This window comes from Balearica regulorum, chromosome Z (genome assembly GCF_011004875.1).
Source record: "Balearica regulorum gibbericeps isolate bBalReg1 chromosome Z, bBalReg1.pri, whole genome shotgun sequence".
Taxonomy (NCBI): Eukaryota; Metazoa; Chordata; class Aves; order Gruiformes; family Gruidae; genus Balearica; species Balearica regulorum.
Genome location: NC_046220.1, coordinates 16,196,895 through 16,215,860, shown reverse-complemented (window position 1 = coordinate 16,215,860; position 18,966 = coordinate 16,196,895). Strand labels below are relative to the sequence as shown.

At 41.2% G+C, this 18,966-nt stretch overlaps 1 long non-coding RNA gene across 2 annotated transcripts in view; it reads left to right on the top strand.

Annotated features, from left to right (window-relative positions):
- LOC142599561 (uncharacterized) overlaps positions 1-18,966 on the top strand; it is a 60,665-nt gene that overhangs the window by 12,156 nt on the left and 29,543 nt on the right. The window contains exon 1 of one of the 2 annotated variants that reach the window (XR_012833131.1): positions 6,697-6,797. The exons of the other annotated variant lie outside the window; for it this stretch is intronic. This is a non-coding gene — a long non-coding RNA (uncharacterized LOC142599561). Of the gene's footprint in view, positions 1-6,696; positions 6,798-18,966 lie in introns of those variants that run through there. 2 annotated transcript variants of the gene reach the window in all.

Genomic DNA, 18,966 nt, shown 5'->3' with positions numbered 1-18,966 from the left:
GCTATAATGAATGAGGCAGACTTGTTCATTCAGATTTGGAGCCAGAATTTTTCTCAGTGGAAAAGGGTGAAAACTATGTCCATGTATTCCTGTAGCACCTTACCTCCTGCTTGCTGCAGACATTAATGGCACAGGAAAGGGGGTAGCAGAGAAGCAGATGCAGAAAGGTAGCTGGGAGAATTAAGCACAAAAAAACCAGCTTTCCTCTTCTCCCCTCCCTGTCCACCCCAATGAGGCATTTATTTTCTGCCTGCAGTGAGTACTGTCAGCCAGAGAACTGCAGGAAGATTGGTAATTGCCTGGTTAAATTGTCTGAAGCCAGAGTCATGGTGCAATGCTGTCCCAGAGATTGTCTGAAAGCATTAAATAAAGGGGAAATATAAGAATAATATGCTTTCTTCTGCTTACAAGATTTAAAGTAGCTCAAGACTCTAGCTCTCAGGAGCAGAAGTCAAACAAGCCAGGCTTAGTGTAGAAAGCTTGTTATTTAGGGCAAAGGGATTTAGTTATAACATTACAGAGGTTGTGATGGTTTTGCTCTCTGATCCCTTAATCTTTTTCCAAAGGGTGTTGGAATGAAGTACCTTTTAGAAGGAGCACTTGCAGAATGCCAGAAACTCCAGCAAAGACTTATTTCCTTTCAAAGATGCAGTATCCCAATTTAGCAGAACAATAAATATGTTTACAGTAATGGGTGTTGCATTGAACATTAATGTCAGAGTTCAGTTTTGATACTTCTGTTATTTAGCTTGAACCATAGCTAGCTGGTCTGTGGTTGGGTTTTTGTTTTGTTTTGTTTTTTTTTTTTTTTTTTTTTGTGTGTGGGGTTTTTTTTTTTTTTCAATTTAAATTTTAAATTGTTGCTCTTGTCAGAAGCTCTTCTGCCTGGGATATTTTTAGAATGTTCTTCTTCAGATAGGAGAGCTCCTTGACAACAGCAAACCCATGGGTCCTCTCTGACTCCTGGGTTCTGAGCAAAAGAAACCTGTTTTCACCCCCAGGGAAAGTTAAGGCTGATGTCCCTGCTGCAGTCAAACAATTCTAGACAACACTAAATTAAACTCTGAATTGCCTTACCAAATAACTTTCCTCTTTTTGGATCTTCTTCATTCCCATGCCCCAGGTTGTATGTGTGGCACAAGCATGTCAAGGTCCAGGCATCAGGCACTCAGGCATCACTCTCTTCACACTCCCAAGAAATGGGCAGAAGGTCTTCGAAGTGCTCCCATAGACCTGCTAAGCAGTGTGTCCTATGGGCTCAACCTGCCCCATTCTCTAGCAGTCCCTAATGGCCCCAATGGCCTAGAAGTTGTCGCAGACCACCTGCACATCACCCTATCTGTTAAATTTGGTGGAAAAGCAATAGCTGGTATATCTTGTATTTTGTGTGTCACACTCATGAATGTTCATGGGGCAGCACACAGGAGTATCACTAACTGACCCTGCTATGACACAGCTCCAGCCTTCAGCAAGACTTCCCTTTTCCTTAGATATCCGAGTACCTGTTCCCAGAAACCTATCCTGAAACTCCAGTTGGGACGTGTTAAAAAATGTCGTGTCTCTTGTTATTCACGTTGCTTTTGGACAGAGTTTTGGGAAGGAAAACTCTGACCAAATGCATCATTGCAACTGATACCATGCTCTTTCACCATGAAGGCAGTAAACCAGACTTTTATGCTGGCTTGTTGAATTGTCTCACAGAGGTCACATAGTATACACGACTGGACCCAGCTTCTAAGGATATAGGTTTATTGGTGTAATCACTGTAGGGGTTAGGACTTTGCTTTGGTATTGAAAAGGGCAGCTAGTCTTGGTGTCTGGCAACCAGATGCCAAGATGAGAGAAAGTGCTGATTGCCAAATAAAACTATGGGTTTTTTTGGGAGAACACCCAATAAGACTGAGAGACAATGAGTTCCACTTTTGCTGAGATCCTCTCATTGCTCCTAGAGGTCTTGAAGGCATTTAGTTTACGAGGAGCCAAGGCCATAGACATCAACACCTGGTAGAACACTTCATCATTGGATAAACAAGGTAAAATTCCTTCATGCACAGACTCGTAGAGCAAGGAAACCTGCAGAAGTTACCCTATAAGGTACTAAGTAATTTTGGCTGATTTTTGGAAGCAGGCAATATTCTCATTTTTCCCTAGTATAATTAAATCTCATTCCTGCCTGTTATATAGTTCATATGAAAAACAGTAAAAAAACCCCAACAAAACCTCCCTAGAATTGACACTTCAATTAAAAAAAAAAAAAAAAAAAAAAAAAAAGAGAACTAGGAAGAGCCATAAATCTGCAATTCAAATATCTCATCGTGCCAGGAAATGTGATCGGCTGCATACAAGGGTTGCATCTGCTCTGCTTTTTTCCCACAGACAGCAAGCTGCCCACAGAGACCGCAACTCCTCCCATTCCTCCTCCTGTTCAAGTTGCTGAAATACTGCCCAAAACCAATAACACAAAATTGTCACTGAAGTGCTTTTTCAGCGTGGCCCCATTACCACTTCAAAAAGGATGTTTTTTACCTCCTGGTTCAGGGTTGCAGGGCACTAACAACAGTGTCTTCAGTTGTTTAACTAGTTTGTTGACCGGCCAGTGCATTCCCCAAGACAGTTAGCAGCACCATTGCAGACCTCTGTTGTGGTTTGATCCATCTCATCCCTACAATGGATGAAGATGAGAAAGGAATTAAAGAACTCCTGTCTGGGAAAGAAAACTGCTCTTGTTTCTAGGGGGTTTGTTTTCATTGGTTGTGAAAAATCTATTACTTCACTCTTTTAAGTAATTCCTCTGCAGAGATGCTATTTTAATAAAGCTCTGCAAAATGGCTGCAGCTAGAGGGAAAAGTATGTATCTGAAGGTGGCTTCAAAGGGATATGCTTTTATTATGAGTCTTCCCTGCTCTCTCTCTGATTTCATTTTCTTTTGTGCTCTGGGTCACTCTTTGTTTGTTTCTAAATTTATTGTCTCCCCTTTCTCCCCAGTGGAAAACAGATGTAATGCAGCATAGAGTTTATTTGGAAACCCATTGTTTCCAGGGAAATCTGAACACAAATATCCTGATACTTTATATTGGAGCCAGTTCTGTGGAGGAAGGTGAAGGCACTGTGCACATGGGGTGTAACTCTTCCCATATGAAGCTTATCCCACAGACTGCAAGGTTGGTTCTCCTCTCCTAACTGCTCACTTTAATAAAGCTAATATCTGTCAGTGGTAAGGATTATGTCTATCTTTCAAAGGAGGTTCTGCTGTGCAGCCATGAGGTAAACAACGAATGACTGTGAGATACACCTTCCTTGGCAGTTGCATCGAGCAGGGAGTCAGCCATGAACCTGATATGTATTTGATCCTCTATGTTTTGAACCTGGAGATTCTGAAGGATCTATGATCCCATGGTTTCCCTGAGTGGGTCAGCTCACTGGGGCTGACTTGCTGGCTTTTCCCATGTAACCACTGTGTGAGAGCCAGCCATGGGGTGGTAGTAGAGGAAGAAGCAATGATGAGCAAGTCTTCTTCTAAAGAGTCCTCTAAGGAGTCTTCTCCTGAAGTCCTTTTCTAAGGATCCTGTGTCTCCTTCCAGGATTGTGCTGCTGCACTTTTGTGAATATGGAGCACCTGGAATAGTAGCAGATGTGGCAGGATTTAGTTACTTCTGGCAGGAGTTACTTTTCCTCCGCCACCCTGCAAAGATCCCCACCAGATTCATGGGGGGTCCCTGTCTCAGGTCCCCTGGTATCCATGAGGCTGTGACCAATATCTCCCTTGGCTGGAAGGCCATTGTCATTGGGAAGAATGTCAGCAGCCTTTATTCAATTGTGGGGAGTGGTGGGAGGGATTAGCTGCAGGGAAGCTCTGCATTTTGCTGAGCATTTTGAGTTGCACATCCAGGAGAAATCAAAATGACAGCTTTTGCTCTGCCTACGTGAAGGGCTCTTAGCCATTTCTTTTGCTGCCTGCAGGGAGAAAGAGGCTGTAACAAGAGCCAAGAAATCTGGTCTGGTTCTCCTGCTGCTCTCCCGTTCTCCCTTAAGGGAAAGAGGATTTCACAGATATTAGAAAAAACCCAAAATCGTTTCCCAAATTGTGATAGAAGTGGGAATAACAACATTTATGTTTGTGAAACGATTGCCAGACTTACCTGCTGCCTGTGGTGCATGTGCTACACCTGCTGAACTGCCCATCCATGAGGTCCCAGGACAGCCTGAAGGACAGGCCATGGCCAGAGGGGAGCAAATGCAACTTCTGTACAGCTGGAGCAGCATTGTGAGCTGATCATTGCAGCAGGCCAATGTGTTTCAGAGGCCTGATGTGCCATGGCAAACATACATTAAGGCAAAGCAGTGTGGAATTGACACATATATTCACTTGCATCTTGATCAACCTCCTGTTTTCCTCCCTTTGCTTTCTATTTTATATGCATACTTTATTCCTGAAAGTTGCCTCCTCAATGCAAATAAAAATCTAAATCAGAGACAACAGGCTGCTTTGTCTGAATCTGTAATTCAAATTGCTGCTAAGGCATGGAAATGTCAGGGTTCTTTCTGACAGACCATGTCTGCTCTGTGTTAGTCCTATCAAGGTCCAACTATCCATAAAGCTCATCTCTTCTGCTCCTGTAGGAATACAAGAAAGGCTGGCAAAAATAAGGGAAGGGTCATCTGTCAAAGGGGACTGCAAGGGATTTAGGAATACAGTTTGCTTTCTGACCAGCTAACATGAGATATTTCAGAACACTAGTGCTACTTTGCAGTGCATGTTGCTGAGGCCAAGAATTTAATAATCATGCATCAGGCTCCCTATAAATGGGATTGGCATAAACATCCCCCACAGTGCCTCCCAGAAGTTGCAAAACTTCCAGAAGGGTTAAGCTTAACGTCTGAGATTTCAATGTTTTTTCTTTCCATAAGCATGAAGTTTAGCAACTGCAGTGTTTATGCAGGGGTTTACTAGGTAAAGAATAGCTAGTTCTGTTTGTGAAGCAAACCACCACAAACAGGGACAGACAATGGTATCAAAACCGAGGAGAAACCACGACCACACCTTTCTGCCTCTCTGGAGCTGTTGCAGCATAACTGGAGAAAGACAGAAACCAGGTACAATTCACATTTTTTCTGTTCCAGCCAGGAATACAGCTTGTGCATGAATGCAGTAGGTGGGAAGTGCCTCAGGTTGCACCACTGTGGTATCCTAGCATATCTGTGCAACACATGGGCTTTGGTGGAGACACGTGTCTTTCAGGGAGACACATGTACAGCCATGTACAATGGCTGGTGCGGGCTGATGCAGAAGATGGCTTTTGGATGATGATGGCAGGCTGAATAAGCTCAAGAAACACCATGAATGTCATGCTGAAAAAGCCTGAAGACGAGACTCTAGGAGTAAAAATGTAGAGACCAGAAGTTTAGTGGTGAAGTTGATTAGTAATAGATGAGTTTTGAAGTTGCTCTGAGAGAAAAGATTGTCTACATGCACAGGGAAGGTGTGGATTACTGTCATATGACAACACTATTCTAAGGCTTAGAAATGGGAAACGTTATTATTTTTTTTCCCTAGATAAATTTGGGCCTTTTCTCCTTCCACTAACTGGCTTGCCTGTCTTTCCTCTGGAAGAAAATGCCTGGATCCGAACTCACTGCCTCACAGCACCCTCAAATGTCTCTTTCTTGTGACAGCAGAAAAATGTTTGTGTCCGTGCACACGTGCATGGAAGAGTAATCTGCAGAGAATTAACTTTGGCAAGTGATACAAAAGAAGCTGAAAGTTTTGTCCATTTGTAGTTGACATCATTCAGTGGGTTCTCCAAGATGGGGCCCAGAAGACTCCACAGACACCAAGGTTTGTGTCAGGGTGGTGAGCTTGGCTGAGTGTACAGAATCATCATCCTTACATCAAGAAATACAGAAAAGCATGTTTTAGTTGTGATCATTACCTTCATCAAGAAGTGATTATTTACAAGTTTTTGCAGAATAAAAAAACCCCAACAAAACAAGACAGTTCCCTTGTTAAGGCATCTTCATAGTAATGTGGCAAAAGGAAAACAATTGTTTGTTTCAAATATCAAAGAAATCCAGAAAGAGACCCTGTTCTAGTTTCCAACACATTATTTAGTATCCTCTGTCCTACTAAACCAGTAAAGCAGATCTAAACTTTCATTACAGAAATTTAAGCCCTTCAAAATATTCACGGCAAACTATATTCAGCAGACATGCAAACATCCATCTTTTTTCTTGCATTTGCCTTCTGTGCAAAATTACATAACTGCCATTGCTTCATTCTCCTCTCAACTCAATATTTTTGTTTTTGTCAGGCACACATACATACATATATGTATATTCTTTTAAATAAAAAACACTTTTCCTGAGCATCCTCCCTTCCTCCTCCCATAAGCATGCTTCCATGGTTTCCTGTCAGCTAATCAACAGCTTGTCTCTAGGTTTTCACCACTTTTTCACAGGAAGATATCTCTGTCTCAGAGCTGCTTTTTTTCAGTCAAAAAGAGCCAAGTCCTTTGCAAAACTTCAGGTCTCTGTGGCTCACCTGGAAAGGGCAGGAAGGTGTTTGTGTTAGCCACTGGGTAGGTACCTGAAGGCAGTTGCAGCTTCAGTTTGGACAGCTGTAGCCACAGGGACACGTGCCCATGGATTTTAAACCTTGAGCCTTCACACTTTTCTCTCTGTGGTTGCTTTTCTGCAAGGCTATAATCTTATTAGGACTCTGCTATATGCTCAGCATTATTCTCCTGCTAACCCCATCAAGGTGTTCTACTGGGATGAGAAGAAAATGGCACAGACATCAGGTACTCCTATAGCAGGGCCTCAGTGCCCATTTGAAGATAATTATCTACATAAAAATTCATAAAAATAAATTCCAAAGTGCTTTGTAAAAATTTCTAGTAAAAGTCCCACTTCTCAGTATTACCTCAACGCATTTGAGCCAGTGTAATCAATTTTCCTATGCCCATTGTCTGTATGTTCTTTAAGTCCAGGATGTTATCTTCTCATTATTTTGCATTTGCAAATGCTATTTACCATATAATTCATTCAGACTGATCTCAACTGCCTTTAGGAAATCAGTTATATGGTCCTTTTTATTTATTTATTTTGGTGAATGCACACTGAAGGTCAGCACTCTTCTTGCTTAGCTGCCCGAGAACACAGACATTTTCTTCTTTAGTTATGAACATGGCATTTCTTAAAAATATACATAGACCTAATTAAATTATATTTCCCTTAGGCTATTCAGACAATGCAAAATGAATATTAAACCCCATTCTCCCTCTTCACTCATCCGCACAGTCTAATCAAACAATTATTTTGTTGTAAAGCTGGGTTTGTGTTCTCTCAACAAGATACATGTTATGTTCTAATGCCCTGGGAGTCATTAAAGCTTCTTGCAAAATGCAAAAATGCGAAGCCCTCCTTCTAATGTTTTTTAATTATCTCATGTGCCATCTGATCTTGCCCAGCACTTAGCTCTATCAAAGCTCCAAACCCAGATTAACCTGGGTGATCTTGCACCCCCTCACAGTCTAGTCACAGGGTGATTCTCGTCTCCCATTGACTTTGTGTTTTAATTGGTATCTTGTTATTAACAACTGAGAGTGCAATATGCTGACAGGAATATACTGGATGGCTAATATTTATTCATGTAAGAGGAGAAAGGAAAATAACTTAATCCCCAGACTTCATCTGGCATCCCTGTTATCTCACAGTTTCTAATGTTTCTTACTGAAAGAATTTAGAAATTAACCTTTAAAGGGAGGATAGTTTTGGATATCCAGATCTGTTAACTTCACTTTATTTCTTTGTTTTTATTTAGAAGGCTCTTTTTGAAGTAAAACTAGTAGAATTAATTTGAAGAGATATTCCAAAGAGGCTTGGATTTTTGCAGATTGCATTTTCTTTAAATGAAATACTTCTTAGTAATCTTGAGTAATCAATTTTTTTGTCTTACAAACTATCAAATGCTCCTATGTGCAGAATTTAACCACCTGGTCTCACCTTTAAAAACCTTTCACATTGAAAAAAAAAATCTCCAGATGAATTTAGATAACATGTAGGCTTTGACTTAGGAAACTGGAGAACAGCTATGCAACGAAGAAATTATTACCATATTTGCAATACATTTCTGCAGATGTGATGTTCTCCACAGAAGTGTCAGCAGCAATCATCATTAACATTATTAATCAAGAGTTTTATCAAAAGATATATATGTAAGTTATTGATCCTATCTAGGCCTGAGGATTTTGTAGTGAACCAGAAAGTGTTACTTGTCATATTGAATTTCTGGCTGATTAGGTGTAAGCCATGCTGTTGGTGAGGGCACGAGTACTACTCCAAGAAAACAGTCACATTGATAATGCACTGATGAGAGGCCTTCATTTTGAATAGTCTTTGTGCTGCAGTAGTTTACTCTTAGGTGATTTTTTTAGTTCAACACTTACTGAGCACTAAAAAAATACATTCAGTTTAAAGTTGTTTGTCTTATGCAAATAGATACAATGAGCTGTTTGTCCATCCTTTTCCCAGTAACTTTAGACTCATTAAGGAACTTTAAGTTGACAGACACACACTGGTACCAAAGAAAATAAATTCCTTAAGAAAAAGAAAATAAGAAAATAAATCTCTTTAAGTGGAGATTGCACCTAAAGGCCCAACAGCAGTATAGAAATCCACAGAATAGCAAGCTTAATCTAATTCTCAACTCATTAAGCTGTAAGTAGGTTCACAGAAGACTGATTCAAATTCAGAAGAGGCCATGGTTCGGCCCTCTGCATGGATGGCAGTCAGTCCTGCAAGGTCGAACCTTTGTAGCTGTGTCTCTCTGCTTTAAGTGTTTTTCTCATCTTAGCTTTCCTGTTCTGCTCTGCGAATAAGAGCATGCGGTGCTCCTTTCTGCTTCATGTGATGATTCCAGCATACAAACAGAAATCTTGAGCTTCGCAGCTGCCTTTGTAAGACGTGCATTAAAGGGTACACAAGAGGCGGCCGTGAACTTACACTTTGCCAGAGGGGAAAAACAACAGTGGGGCAGTGGGAAAAGTCAGTGGTGGTTTCTAGAAGCTGTCTATATTTAAGCAGAAGCAGTACTGCGAATCTCAAATGTGTGTTTGAGAAGGAGAGCATCTGCTGTGGGAACTGGAAGGGTTCTGCCTGACTGGCTGTCAGGCCAGAGCTTACAGGTCACTGTCAGAAAATTTGAGATAATAAAAAGACCAGTGATATCTGAGATTTTTCTTGCTCTTCTGTTTAAACTTTTTGTTTCTTAGAGGTCTGTCTAGGAATAGAAATGGAAGTAAGCTTTTTCTCTGTGTTTGTTGCGTATATGTCTCCTTGCCCTTGATTCTTCACAGCTTTTTTCCCCCTCTCTTTCTTCTTTCCCCCTATCCAGAATCTGCCTCCAAAGTTGACACTGCTTTGAGAGGGCTAGACCAGATGCCTTCCAGAGGTGCCTTCCCACCCAACTTGTTTGACGGCTCTGTTATTCAGTTTCTTTATGGTTCTGACATCAGAAATAGGCTGGGAACATCAGGAAGAAAGCTGGGGGGAGATGGAGGTAAGCACCGAGCACCAGCCAAATGCTTTCATGCCTGTGCAGAAGTGGGGATGGTGAGAGCTTTTCATTTAGACATGATGTGTTGGAGAGGGCAATTTACTAGCAGTGATGGAAAAGGAATATTCTACCTGAAATGCCAGCTTTTTTCAGGTAGGGAGAGTGCCTGGGAACAGTATGTGGAGACCCAAACCATGAGCTGTATGGCGGTTAAAATCATGTGCATCCTGTGACCTCTCAAAAGACTAATGAGGCCAGGCTGCAGTTAAGCACAGGTGGAAATGGCCACCACACTGTGAATGAGATACTGGTAAATTGTCTCCCAGAGATACTGGTAAATTCCCCTCATCACCTGGGCTGGAAATGTCATTGAGCTGTTTGTGGAAGCAGCAGAGGAGACTTCTCACTCTGCAGGGAGTGGGATGGCTTCTGTTTGTGTAAGAGCAAATTTGGGTTAAAGCAACTGAGAACAAGAGAGCAGTATTAAGAGTAAGCAACATGAAGGATTGTCTCTGATATGTCATATGAAGTGATGGCAATGTGGGTGCCAGTCTGAAAGAAATGGCCATCTTATATGTTGTTGGAAATTTGTCATAGGGACCTCAGGGGACTTGTAAAACAATAAGACCTCACTCTTGCTAATGCTAAAACATGCACTAAAATCCATATTGCATGGAGTCCCTAGGAAAGCCCTTAGCAATGGATTGCAAAACAGACTACAAGAAAATCTCTGCCATGGACAAGGACTGCTAGTTACATTTCCACATTGAATGCTACTTTTCAAACAACACCTTTGTGGAAAACACAGAAACCTCTTTCATTTTATTTCATGTTCATAGTGTCATTAGTTGTATATTAACCTCATGTTGCTGACTACATTCATTTCAGAGAACAGTTATTGAGTATTTCAGTGGGAACAACCCTGACATCTGTGGAAATTTCCCTGCTCCCTAGCACAATGATTTTCCCATCTATTAGTTAATTCAATGGAGAATTGGTACTGCACGGAAGGATAATACTTTCTTCCTGATGTCATTGATCGATATAGGAACCAACAAGAATTTTATTTCAAAAGCAATAATAAAAAATTCCATCCCTAGATCTTAAGAAATGGCTACACTTTATGAAATTTCATGGTTATGGTCCAGAACATCACAGGCAAAGTTTCCCCATTCATTCCAGGTGTGTAAAGGGCTGGAAAACAGGATTTAATTTCTCTGACCCATAAGTAACCCCATCAAGCCCTTGCAGCCCCAGCAGCATGTGTGAGGATGTCTACAGTGCAAATAGATAGATCACTGCTATATTCTGGCATACAAATGAGCACTGAGAAAATGGGCAGAAGGGCTTATAAAAAGGAGAAACTGTTGGGTGACGTACACTGGATTAGCTACTAGACTAGCCGGCATGTTCCTGCAGCCGGTGCTAGCTTTTCTTCTGCATCTCCTCAGCTGTGTCCAAAGGACACTGGTGATAGTGAGACTGGGCTATGAAGGTTAGGCACCCAAAATCTATGTGCAAACTTGATGCCTTCCTGTATTAAACCCAGCAGGTGGTACTCTATAGATGCCAACCTTCATGCCTTCCCTTCACATCTTCCCATGAAGCAGTTTTTAATTCATGCTGATATGTTAGTGGAAAAGTAGAAAAGAGAAAAATACATCATTTTACTTAAAAAACCCCCAAACAAATACTTAAAAATTACTCTCCATCTTTAGTCTGCGGAAAACTCATGGCATTGCAGTTTTGCCTGCTTACCCCCAAGACTACAGAGTGCTCTCTACAAGTAGGTGAACTTATACGTGCTCAGACCTGGGCTCCTGTGGTGGAAGGGAGGGAGAAAGGAACAGCACTGGGGAGATATAAATTTTAAATTGCTTAGCCTCTTGTCTTTGAGGGGGAAAAGCCACAAACCCACCAGATTTTATTTGCCCCTCTCCCTTTTTTCAGCATAGTGTCAGCAAGACATGCTTTGACTTATGACTCTGAATCCTGACTTACATTTTACGTTCAAAGATCTCTATGTAACGTGTCAGGATCCCCATCTTCAGCAGTGGCCTGATGTTCCCTGAAGCACTGGAAACAATTTTCACAGAAGTCAGAGACCTTGGAGGTGGGTTGCAAACCACCCTGAAGCATGCTGAACCACCCTGAAGTGAGCAAGCCTATCTGCTTAGCTGTAGCAATAGTTTGTTGTGTCAGTATACTTTATGACCAGGATGGTGAATGTGGTTTGGAAGAGCACTGCTACTAAGTACTTCTGCAAATGCTCAAACCTAATTGAACTGAGGTAGGGAATGATCATGTGTGAGGTTATGCTGTAGCTCTGAGGGGCCTGTGATGTGTAGGAGGGACAAGCAGCTGGGGAGAAACTTCTTTATGTGTACCAGCTGTGCCAGGACAAGCACATCTGACTGTGACTGTTAATACTTCCAGGGGCGGCTGGGAACCTCTTTGGGAAATCATGTTATTCTGATAGTAGCTTGTGCTATATAAAAGGCTAGGACCTTCCTTTTTACCCCATCTGTTTAAAAAACCCACTTCTTTCACCTGTTCTCACCTGCCCCCTTCCCTCCCTGGGAGTCCATTTCTGTAACTGGGTGGATATGATGAAAAATCATTTGTGTTGGCAAGAATGGCAATGGTGACATGGAGTCTTTCCGGAGGGATGCAATCTTATTTGTTGATTCCAATTTTGTCTCTTCCAGCTATCAAATAAATCAATCTCATGCTGTGTAGCTGTTGAGGTGAGACATTTTAGTGTAATACATGAACTCAACTTTATGTATGCAAATGGCATACCTTGAAAATCAATTTCATGCCAAAATGGGGTGTTGATCATTTTTACTTGTTATATTTATACTTAAGGCACTAAAGGGCAAACCACAGTATGTAATTTGGCAGACATCAGTCTACTGCATGTGCATATAGCCAGTTAATTAAACATTGTAGTTTGCAATGCTAAATGTACTGTTCAGGTCATGAAAGTGCTGATAGCTTGTGTTACAGGCTGGATGATGGCATTTGTATTACAAGATTAAGATTAATCCACAAAATTAAGACAGGTTCACAACTGTGGCAATTGTTTTTGAAGTGATTTATGGAAAATGTATTATGTCATTTTCCTCAGTAATGATATTGTACCTCCTTCCTTTATATCACATGGAATATTTCAGTACATGGGTGTGTGAAGGGGTTTATATCACTACTGTGTGGTGTATCTTAAACAGGAGTGAGAAAAGTATGCTGAGACTGATACACTCATGGTGGTCAGGCTGGGAAACCATCTTGCAGACAAGAAAAAAAGAAGCCACATTCTTGGTACTCTTGAGTAAGAGGACAGAACTGTACATTTAACTCTTCATAGCCTTACCAGTATCAAAAGCATAATGAATGATTGTTGTATTTTAGATATGTATAGGAAAAGAACTGCTGGAAAACATACATTTACCTCAATGCAAAGCAAATTCATCTTTTATTGTGTTGTTTTGGTTTCATGGTTGCAGTGAAAAATTTGTTATTTTGATGAGACTTTACCTAAATGTGACCTAAGTGATACCCATATCTTCTTATGAACCTCTGTGTTCATAAGTGTGTATTTTACCTAATGAGAATGCAGATACTGGACACAGTAATTGGGCTGAGAGTCTGAGAACAAGCAAAAGCACTATTTGCATAGACACCCCAGGCAACGGTATATTTTGCTTCTACTCTGCCAGGAGGTAAATAATTCTTTACTAAAAAGCCTGATCTGGTTTTTACCTTATGTCTCTTTAACATCTTTTCTCAAGGAGCACACTTTTTCTTCATATCCTTTACAAAAACATCAGAGCTCACCCTCTTCCTTTGATGACTTGCACTGCAAGTGCAAGTACGAGTATGGTGCAAGCATTAACTCATAGACTCTTGAAACAGAAACTGTGTGAACTGAAGGGCAGCGGTGGCCCTGGTGCAGTGGAGACAAGAAAAGGTTATCCCTTTAGATCTCTCTGCTGGAAAAGGAGTGCAGCTCAGTCTTATGTTGCACAGGACATTCATGGGGTATTTGTCTCCTGTGGCTGCAGCCTAGACAGCTTGGTAAGACCATGGCAGTTGTCACTGGATTCCTACCTCTCTTATGTTCCATACAGTAACTTTAGGTTTTTAACTCATTTAGTGCACTTTGGATTACTGCAGGAAGCAAAACTCATTCATGGTGTGACTTTCTAAGTCCTGGCAGCCACCTGTGCACTGTATCTCCAACCTTAACTCTGGTCCTTAAAAGAAGGTCAAAGTATACACTTTAGAGGTATATGCTGTCTGCCAGTGCAGTGCCTTCTCTGTCTTGCCTGCAGGTATTCATCGTTTCACAAAGCTAGAAGCCTCACACTAATGACTTCTGAATATTAATGTGAGAAAACTCTAGAGACCTCCTTGGAATTAACTTTCTTCAGGATGATCAATCTGCAGGTTTCTATTTCAGTCTGTTCTTATTCTCTCCGGTGAATTTTATTTGGCTCTGGTGACTTACCTTTGTATGATTATTGTTTGTACTCTTCTGAGTGTGAGGTTGTTTAGGAAACCTAGCTGTGCTGCTAATTCCTGAAGGTATGGTAGTGTATGACAGCAGCATACCTGCTTGTGTCTCTCTCTTCCTCACCACTCTGGCCTCCTTCCTACAGTGACTTTGTTCCTTTTAAGACTTGGGAAATTGTTTTTCTGTCTCTTCCCTATTACTAGACAACTTGATGATGGCCTGAGAGAATTGATGTGCAGTTTTTCTGGGTAAATCAAAGCCAATACTGACTATAAAAGCCAGAGATCCCACAGAGCATGAAATCCTCTTCTGTTGCTTCTTGAATGTCATCTGCACGCCTAGTGCTGAGTTTCACACAAAGACCACTGCACTTGGGGAAGTTTTGGTTGGTTTTTTTTCATACATATTAGGATAGAAGGTACTTTGAATGTAGATGAGGTTTGGATATACTTTACAATGAGCTTTACTGTAAAGTCACATATGCCAACTTTCATGCATAGGCAAGATTGTAGCAAGTCTTCTTTCAGACCCTGCAAATTTAAGAACCTGATTTTGCACCCAGTCATCCTTGTGCTCCTTCTGATCCCTCCAAGTAGTTTGATAAATTCTCAGCATCAGTCTCTCATCTTGGAATCATTACATGGGCGCATGAAAGACAGAGCTGGTTCAGTGTTGCCACTCTACCGGTCATCACAAAGTAGTGTGCAACTGTGACCTTCTCTAGCTAGAAAAGCACATGGGGAGGTGCTCTGTCAGCTCATGTCATCACTTTAAACCGCAGTGGTGGGTGCCTCCTTAACTGCTGCTGTGCCTCTTGCTTCAGAGGATTACTCCTTGAAGCAGATGTTGCAGATAAAGATTTATTGCTACAGAGTAGGTGACCTTGACAAACCTAGAAGTAACACTCAGGGCTGAGACACGATGGCAAGACCTATAGTAAAGACAGCGTGGTATTGTAGCTATCAGCTGTGACTACAGGCATGTGGATATACATCTCCAGCCTGTGAACTGTGTGACAGCCTTCCTGAATATAAAATTATCTTTTTAAGCATTGGGATGCTATTGGTGTAGAGTGGTTTGGAAGCACAATTACTGTTTTCTTTTTTCTTGTCCTGGCCACATCAGTAAATAAATCTCAACAGCATCCAGCCTGCCCCTTGCCCTTTCACTCACGCTTCTGTTCCTGGTGGGAACAGAGAGTCCTCCTGGGGGCCTCTCTGAGCTCCGCTGGGGAGAAGCTTGTCAGAGTCAATCACAAGTGACATTCACTGCCTGATTAATTTTGTTTCCTTGCACAATGACTTGGACTGCAGTGTGTTAAAAGCTGAAAGGAAGCTGGACAGAAACAGAGGGAAGTTGGAATTAAGAGGATTATGAAGTTCACTGACTTTCTGAAATTAAATTGGCAGGTTGGTATGTTTTCTGACATAATCACAATACCATACTTATAAATTACACTCACAGCAGACTTCTGAGGCTTTCGGATGTTTCATATTAATCATTTGCTTAGGTTCATTTTTAACTATCCAAACTATCATGCTCTGCATGCCTTTGGAAAATGCAGCCATTGTAAGGGTGACTGTGGTACCACAGTGGTCTTGATCAGTGACTCTGTGTGCGGAGCATAAGTGCAGTCCAGATCCTTAAGGATGGGGTAAACCTTCTGGAAGGCAGAGTATACACACAATACATGGATTGCAAAAGGCAGCAGGAGTACTTCATATAATTCACTTTATAGACTACTGGCCCTGCTTACTGCCTTCCTGAGCAGAAGGATACTTAGAGAACTATTGTAGGTTTGAGTCATGCTATGAGCTCCATCGCTGACTGTTTGGCCTTGGGCAGGTCACACAGCTCAGCACTAAGTTAAGGGATATTCGCCTGTCTACAAGAATTTCCTTGCCGTGAATTTGAGTCGGTTTGAATGACATTGATTCTTCTCCACTAAGGGCTAGTTGAACCTGAAAGGCCTCCTGGTTTCCATATGCTAAAAGCAAACACTTGTGAATACCACAGAATAGCAGAAGCATGTTCAGGCATTGGAGTCCTTAATCTGTTTGCTCACCCTAGAATAAGAAAAGGATAATAAATAACAGTATTGTACCTTAGAAATATGTTGCTAGGTTGATGGGGAAGAAAGCAGTTACAGTTAATTTCATGTGCATAAATATGTAAGAATGCCATATGCAACCCACGTAATAATTTATCTCCCATGCCCCATTTCCTGTACTGGCTGCTTCCAGGAGCTCTGGATTAATTTACCTGGAGGGGAATTCTCTTCCTAAATTCACAGTGGTTTGTGCTATTACTGAATGAAGGTATTATTTGAACAGCAAAGTGGCCAAACTTGCTGATGAAAAGACTATTGCAGGTAGCTCGAGACAGTTGGGCAACATGACGGTAAATTACATTCATTGTTGATGGCTGCAAGGGAATACAAATAGGATGGAACAAATTAATCTTATATACATCGATGACTTCTGAATTAGTTGTCACCTCCCAGGGAAAAAATAAGCTATGGGTTGCATTGTGGAAGCTCAATGAAGATGTCTCCTCAATTTGCAACATCAGTCAGAAATTAATAAGCTGCTGAACAGCTTTAAACTGAGGCTAGGGAATAACACAGCAGCAATGTTCTGCACTATGTATTTTCTGAATGAGGCCCTGCTGATTTGGGTACAGGTCTATTTTACACCCCTCCTAAAACCAGAAAAAGTCAAACTCCTGAGCAGAAATCAAAGAGAGATCTCTGGACAAGCCACAAAAATTGGCAAAATTGTGAGTTGCCATCCAAGGAAAAGTTGTGCAGGGGCCATATTTTCACAAACAGTGTAGGAAGGACCTGTATAGCTTCAATCTGTAGCCAGCTTTGGAGTGACATGACCTTCCTTGTGACCAAGAATGGAAAATCAGACTCATGGCTGAGGCGGACAGGCATGCCCAACTCCAGCATTGTCAGCTATGAGAGACAATATATAAAGCTTTTTTTTTTTTTTTTTTTTCCAGTTAAAGCCCTTTCTACTATCTTTTTCTAAAAAGCTTTTTAAAGTTCTTGCTTTTATCTGTTTACTTTTATTTGTTTTATGTTCTTGTTTTATGGAAAAGTGTTGACCATCAGTTAGGTGAAGAACTAGCTTGCTCCTCATAATAGTACATATAATCACATATTTTGTTGTAGTGTAATGTTTCTTTTCCTCTGAAGCAGCATTCTTTGGTTCTTATAGGGTTTAGGATGCTAGTGAGAGCCATTTTGACAATTCTTACGTTCATATGGTTCTATGAACTGCAACTTAATTACAGTCTTTCTGGGAAACTTACAGGCTTTGATATGGGATGTTTTCTTCCTGCTCTCAATCTTCAGTTATTTTCTGGTTGTCAATCAAGAAGAATAGATGAATTTGATTTTTTTTCAGCTTCATTTTATTTAAATGCAGAGAATATAAGGTGTCAGGTAAGAAATAATAAGAAACCTAAAGGTTAAAGGTTGAAGTATTCCCACACTAGATTAAAGATTACAACATAATGCCAGTAGAATAGCAGGTTAAGAAGGGGGAAAGTTAATGGACTGTGAAATTAAATTATGCATTTAGAGAGTGCTCAATCTGTTACTGACAGCTATTGATTGCAGAAATAATTGTCCATTTTTAACAGTGTTCCTTTGCTTCATGCTGAACTGATCAGCTCCCTGGAAGTGGTCATTTAAGGGTGTCAGTATGAGTCACTTTTTTACCTATAGAAAATTAATGGTATAACAAGTTAAGATATCTGGTTTCCATTGATTTTTAGTTAACAAAATTGAGGGAGAATGGCAGCTTTGCCAGCAGGCATAGTTTGAGAAGGTTATGTGAAATAAGCATTGAATTTCATGTCTAATATCAAGAGGTCTGAATACTCTCCAATCCATGGGATTTTAGGATGCTCATTCGGCCCTCTTTAGGGAGAAGCTTGCAGTGTTTTTCATAAAATCATAGAAATGGTGGTGGAAAGGGACCTCTGAATGTCCATAGTATAGCCTCCTGCTCAAAGTGGGACTGCTGCCAGCATAATGCCTGTGTCTTTGTCTAGCGAGGCCTTCAAAACCTCCAAGAATGAGAAGCCACAGCAACTTCCTTTTTGGAAGGACTGGACAAAATCAGTATAACGTATTTAAACAGAGTGGACTTGGTCTGCAATTTAACTCTTCTTTTGCTTGTTTTGTACATATAGATGCACTTTCTCACCTTATATATCTACCTGTCCAGTTCATTTGCTTCCCTTTAGATATGATTCCTACTGTTTGAGCCTGCATTATTCTGAAATGACGCACCAGTACCTTTTAGCAAGACCTTTGGATTCATGGATAACACAGAAATTTGGCACCCAGTACTGGTGGTAGTTGGATTATGACCCCCATATCTGTGTCTGGGGTTTGTAGAAAATGCAGAAATAAAAACTACAAATGCCTTCCCCCATATAAAGATCCACAGTGCTGCTGACTCATACTTAGCAGGCAGAAAGACCTGCAATAAACTTGCCTTTTCCTTTCACTAAATTTTCAAGTTCCTCTTGAGCAAGCCACAAAGATTTGCCCTCATGCTTTGAATTGCTCTGACCATTGGGAGAGCCCATGAAGATGCCTGTGGTACATGGTGGTTGTAGGGAAATCTCTAGAGACATTCCCCTGAGTTGGTCTTGTGGGACAGGGTTTGCCCCTTGTCGCGTAAAAGGGTACAAGTCTGATCTGTGGCTGAGGGAGGCCCTCCTGTTGAGCCACGAGGTTCAGAAAGGACCCCCTTGCTTTCTAAACTTCTCAGAGAGGAGCCTAGGTGTGGCTAGTCTTAGTCCCAGACTTGGTCAACAGTTTATGTCTAAGGGATTATGTGTGTAGCCACTTATCAGAGTCAACGTTTGCCTGTCA